At 32.8% G+C, this 6689-nt stretch overlaps 1 pseudogene; it reads left to right on the top strand.

Moving 5' to 3' along the window:
- The first annotated feature begins 1659 nt into the window (after nucleotides 1-1659).
- On the top strand, nucleotides 1660-2777 carry LOC131814044 (coiled-coil domain-containing protein 70-like; annotated as a pseudogene).
- The last annotated feature ends 3912 nt before the right edge of the window (nucleotides 2778-6689 follow it).

Here is a 6689-nt window from a genome sequence, read left to right as displayed (position 1 = left end):
ATAGTATTTCTTTCTTAAACATTTGGAAGAATTCACTAATGAAACCATCTGCATTTGTAGTTAATTTGAGGACAGGTTTTAAATTATGAATTCAGTTTATTCAATAGATCAGGGCTACAGAAATTTTTATTTTTCTTCTTTCCTAGTTTGCTCTTAAACCTCAAAAGCTATTCATTCCAAACAGACTGTCCAGAGCTCTTTGTCTTTTAGAACCCTTTCTGAATCTTTAGCTACCATGGCAGCAATAGCAAAAAAGCAGAAACACTAATATAAAGAATAAGCTGGCACACAATCACAAAAAATACTCTCTCAATTCAATTATAGATAGAGATGATCAAAGGGAAATTTCACTCTCATCAAGTGAAAAACAAATAAACTGAAAACCTTCACGTGGATTTTCTTAATTTTACATTAACTCTCATTCCATGCTATTATATTTTCCTATTTTAAAGTTAAATACAGAGTTAAAAATGTGTAAGAAAAAGTACTTTTCTTCAACCTTGTTAAGCAGATATAATGTAAGCAGCTACTAAGGAATCTGGTACAGGGAATAAATTCACAAATCTTAATCAGATGTGAGTGGTTTTGGTTTTGTCTTATACATTCTTATACATGTTATTATACATTCAATGTTCAAGTTTATACCTTAAACCAAGTATACGTTTGTAAGTATAAATAATTAAAACATGACATGTACATAAATATAAATATTTTAAGATTTAATCAAAAAATTACATTTAAAAAATTATACTCTTTTGCTTTATATTCTAGCAGTGAATATATGCTAGAATTAAAATGTTGCTAGTGTTAAATAACACTACTCGGTATAACATACAAATTTATTTACTACTTATTATTCACCAGTGATCTTAAAATTATTTAAAATATTTTCACCTTTGATTGTATAGTAGTTCCTAGTATTTGTCAATTACAGTATAAAATAAAATTACTTTGCTAATACAAAACTCAATGTTTAAAGTTAATTATAATAATTTAAATAAAAGCAAGGGCTATATACATATTCATTTAATAATACAGAAAAGCATTAAATATAATTTTACATTTTAATTTCCTTTTTTCCTAAAATACACACCAAAAAAAACACCCAAACATTATATATATAGCTCCCATTATCTTGTTAGTTGTCAACACTATATGACATCACTATAGATGACATAAAATGTTGCCTAGTTATTTTCTAGTACTAAAAGAATCAGCCTCGCTGGGAATTCAGAGACCACAGAAATGTAAGCATGAATGTCTGCTTAAATATCTAACAACACTAGTTAATACCTAAGTAAATATATGTAAAATTATGGTGTATAATAACTTCTTTGAAAAAATGTTTTCTAATTCTTACAAAGCCAGAAATGTTTATATAAATATGTGGCATTTTTCCACATCAAGAACCAGTAATATAATTATAAATAATAGTGTAGAGGAAGATTAATAGCTTGGTAGAAGTACTTTAACTCAGAGCTTTACTCAGTTTATCACAAAGAATTCAATACATTAACTTTGATCAATATCCAATATATATCCTAGAATTATTTAATTTGCAACTTACATGTATTCAAGTTTAAATTTTTTTACACTAACCTAACAGTTAAGTTACTGAATTGTCTTCATGTTTTGATTGTTTTTCTCCTGCAGTGGGCCTGACTGAGCCTTGTTTAGATCCCTGTCATATTACCTGTACAAGTCAACACAACAACCAATTCTATATGAACAAAGTTGCAACAAATTTAGGACTATTTTTTGTTGTAAATATCAATAGTTCACCTTTGGCTGAACCCAGAATATTTGGAGTGTATATATTTTGCTCAGATAAAACACTAAGAAATAATGGTTGTCTGTCAATCAAAATGGATAAACAGAGTCAAAATATTGCACTTATTTTCCTCTTTTTTCTCTTGCACCCAAGACCAAAATACGTTCAAACATGAGTCTCATAAGGTGGAAAAAAATCTTCAGAGAGACAATAAGGTGTCCAGGGATGAAAACAAGGCTCTCAGAAAAGAAAACAAGTCCCTTTGGGGAGAAAATAAAGCTCTTCAACGAGAAAACAAAGCCTTCCGAATGGACAACCAGTTGATCAGGGAGATAAATCAATCCTTGAGACAGCAAAACGAGGTTCTATGGAAGTTTAAAAATGTGGTTTTAGAGAGCCAAAAACCAGCAGGGGAAAAAATCAATGCTTTGAACATAGAAAGAAAATCTTATTGGCAACAGAATCGAGCCCTGGAAGCACAGATCAAGGCTATCAGAGAACAGGAGAAGGCCTTCCAGAATGAAGCAAAAGCTCTTCAGGAAGAAATAAGGTCTCTCCATGAGGAGATAAAGGCCTTGCAACACCAGGAGAGAGCAATCAAGATGGAGGAACAAGCCCTGATGAAAGAAGGAATAGCACTAGAGATGGAAGAACAGGCTCTGTGGAAGGAGGAACAGGCACTTCGTGAGGAGAACAAGGCTCTTAGAGAAGAAAACGGGGCTCTTCAAGAGGAGGAGAAAGCCCTTCTGGAAGAGGCAAAGGTACTTCAAGAGTGGAATAAGATTCTTCAGGGAGAAGACAACAAATACACTTGTTGGAAAAATGCACAAGAATAAAACAGAGCAGGAGAACTGTGACTTGAAGACATAACTAGCAAACCATGAAGACCATTGACATTCCAGTAAAAATCATTAAAACTTTTTAAGGTGAAATACTGTTGTTGGGATTGAAATCAAAAACCTGTAAATTTACAGCACTCAGTATCTGGTCCTGGAAACTAAATAAATTTCTGAAAAGTTAAAAAATAAAAAAGGAAAATTATTCTTTTGGCTTTACTTAGGTATCACACTACTGTTGGAGATATGTATTATTCCAGAATAATCTGCAAAGATATATTGCTCAAAACATAACACTGAATGCACAAGGGGTCTGCCCTTTACTTTCAAAGACATTGGATGAATATTATAAGATAACAGCACAGTGGAAATATCTGTCTCAAAACTTGGTCTTAGAATTATGAATATAGTGAAATATAAAGTTTTCCATACTTCATATGTACTGTAAAACAAATGTACTATAGAAGAATATCCTGTGTCTTTTATGCTTAGTTCAGCCATCTAGTTCAGGAGGTCAATCAAATAAGAGGAATTTTTAAAATAGTCAATAATATAGCAATTGAGTGTTTACCAGCTTCCCCAATTTCTCTTTATTTTTACTTCCAGCTCTTGTACTTCTGCCTGCAGGGAGGGAGGATCTTCTAACAAATGTGTTAAAGAAAGAAAGGAAGGACTGAGAAAACAAGTCTCCAAACTTACAATGGAGGTTTTGGAGTTTGGAATGAGAATGTATGGAGCAGTTCTTAATGAATGTAAATTAGGGAAGGAAGAAATGGATTTTTCAGAAGTGTTAATGCTGGTAATTGATCTAATTGAATTCTCTTTAAAAAATAATTATGCCAAAACTGAATCACATGGACTGATGGATTTATTAGAGTTTCATACGTAGCTACAGATCGCTAGAGTACAACCTGCATAGAGGGCTGGTGCCATATCTTATTTTTCATCATTGCAAATTTGAACATTTAATTCAGGATACGTGTTTAATGGGTTTTACTGAACATAACTGAAGTTTATATCTCGTTCTGGTTCTTGTCTGGTGTTGGGGAATGGGAGAATAAGAAAACTATAGGAAGAGAACAATTGTCTCTCCTAGATGCTGTGGCATCTGCAAAAGACCAGCATACACTTATTGAATACCTGTAATTAGCACTCTATTAAGCAAGAATTAACACTTAGGTATAAAAGGATTTTAATGATTCCACAGAATATAAAAGAAGATAAAACATTATTACTTCATTCCTTAAGAAAGACTACCATGCCTGAAAACAATTTGCTGACCACTGTTTCTTAGAACTTGTATTATAGCTACCATTTAAATAAAATAATCAGCTTTGGAGAATATTAAAAAGCAAAGTTTGTAGATGTATGCTTGATTGATGTGCAGTCCAATTGGGACAGAGAAGACATGCAAAGCCTGTATCATTGTTTCTACCTCAAAAGATAGGGAAGAAGACTGCAGCTTGGTGTTCTAGGGATTTATGAATATGTGGCTATATTGCCTACACATTAATCTTGATATTTTATTGTTCAAAGAAAAGAGCTCTTGCTCTACAAATTCCCTGCTATAGTATTTAGGAGAAATAAATTATTTTACTGTTTGGTGACCACGTCAGAAGAGCAGAGTCCATGGTGTGGGAATAGTTATCAAGGGCTCCTCTCGGTGAGAAAGTTGTCATTATTGCATCATAGTTAAATCAGCAGTGACTCAAATTAAACTGTAAGCTTAGTGCATACTGATCAGAATTTCAATATGTCTTCTTTGAATTTAAATGCTAACCTGAAAATTGGCACTGCTACAAAGAAATTTTGATTAATCTTTATAGTCCACTCTACATGTGAAACATTATATAAGTAGGGAATGGGTTAAAACAATTTATGTTGACATCACTTATCATAATGTCTGATGTTTTACCCTTACAAACTAACCAAAATCATCTTCTAAAATTTCCAGTTACTATATTTATGAAATACTATATTTATGAAATACTATATTTCCCATAATTAGTTGGATACTAATTACATTTACATGTACATTAAAAAGTTTTCATATTTCTTGTTAGATATCAATTTCATGGAAATTGTGTGTTAAAAAGTAGAAATACTTTTAGAGAAAAATGGGGGCATTTTAATACTCACAATGCAGGAACTTAAGCATATATTAACTTTCTTTCTTTGTTGTTCATTTCTAGATCTTTCCTCATAATTTCCAGAAGGGATGGTACCTGAATACCTAGTGTTCCCAGTGGGACTGCCCTTCCTCCAGTCCAGTAGTTATTAACTGCAGGAAAGAACACTTGCATGAATGCTCCAAATATCATCTTAGAGATGACAGATTGCTTAAATTTAAGACACCCTCAGGTCTAAACCCATATACTAATGTCCATTTATTTAAGACCACATGTTTCAGGGTCCCAAGTTGACCCTTCTTCGCTTTGATTTATATCCCATGATGCTCTATATAAGCTCTAATATATCCCAATTCTACATCATTTCTTACTCTCTTGAACATTTTATCTAACCTCCAATATTTTTACCTCTTTCCTGATAGTTCTTTTGTCTGTTTAACTTAGATAGACCTCAGTGACGCTCCTCACTTAGTATACCTTTCAAGTGAAAGCTTTCAGGCACCAGTAAAGATGGAGCTAGTGTAGGTTTCCACATTTCTCTATTTAGAAAAACATTACCCTACTTCTTCCTACAAAACAATTTGTTTCAGTGAAGAACATATGAGATACCACTTCTATCTTATGTGATACTACATATTCATTTGTCTCATTCAGACATTAAAACTTTTGGAATCTGGTTCACAATATTTCTCTTCCTGCCTGCTTTCTGCTTTTACTTTGTAAGACTTCATAGTGCATGTAGACGATTAGTCCAGAAATGTGCCAATCAGCACCTTAGATCTTATTTTCTCTTTTTAAAGATTTCATTTATTTATTTGAGAGATAGAAAAAAAAACAGGCAGCGGGGAGAGGGAGAAGCAGACTCTCCACTGAGCAGGGAGCCCATTGTGGGGCTCAATCCCAGAACCCTGGGATCATGACCTGAACTGAAGGCACTTAACTGATTGAGCCAGCCAGGAGCACCCTGGATCTTATTTTCAAAAACTATTTCCTCCAGATCATCTCAGTTCCAACCTCATTGTCATACCTCAACACCTTTATGATTGGCAAGTACACTGACTCTGACCTAATTCTCTGGCCAGTGTAGAGTGGTATTTACTTATAGGGAATACTAGTCTCAATTTCACTATAGTTTCCTGTAATGTACCCTAGTTAGTCCCAGCCCCCACCAAAGATCTACAAGAATAAGCCAAAGCTATTGTTATATCATCTGAAAATAGACAAGATATTCAAGGACTGAGGGATACTGAAGCTTGCTAAAAGAGACTGTTCATAATTGGCTCAAAGGAAGAACTGTACACATTTTTTTCAACTTGGCATTCATGATGTCACGCTGGTGTCTTCAACTTTGTATACTCCAAAGTAAGGCTTTCTTTTTTCTTTTCTCTTCCTTCCTTGCTCCTTCCTTCCTTCCTTTCGTAAAACTAATAAACATTTACCAATACAAAGTCAAAGTACTTGAAAATTGCTTAAAGAAAACAATGAAATCTAGATGTTTTATAATCCCTGAATTTGTGCATTTTAAATAGACAATACTCTCCAATTAATTTCAGATATTGATAGCATCAGATATTTATCTTCCAAATAAATTTCATGAGACATTAATGGTCTACACTGTGTTGACCATGATTCATATTTTAAACAGGAAAAATAAATGGATATAATTGAAACAATGGATCAAGACCTTCTTCCTCTAAAACATTATTATCATTATTTTTATCAAGGCATATATTTTAATATTTACATAACTAGTTAAGAATCATAGTTACTATTCTTAAAAAATATTAGTACCTAATTTTGTAATAGGGAATGAAAAGCATAAAGTAACTGCAAAATTGCACAAATTCAAAAAGAAATTGAAAATAGATAAACAGCTATTTTATGTTCAGGATGCTATCTATACCTTATGTTCAGAGATTATAATACGCCAGACAGCAATCCCAAGGAAATGTA

Source organism: Mustela lutreola, chromosome 13 (assembly GCF_030435805.1).
Source record: "Mustela lutreola isolate mMusLut2 chromosome 13, mMusLut2.pri, whole genome shotgun sequence".
NCBI lineage: Eukaryota > Metazoa > Chordata > Mammalia > Carnivora > Mustelidae > Mustela > Mustela lutreola.
This window is presented reverse-complemented; position numbering and strand designations above follow the sequence as displayed.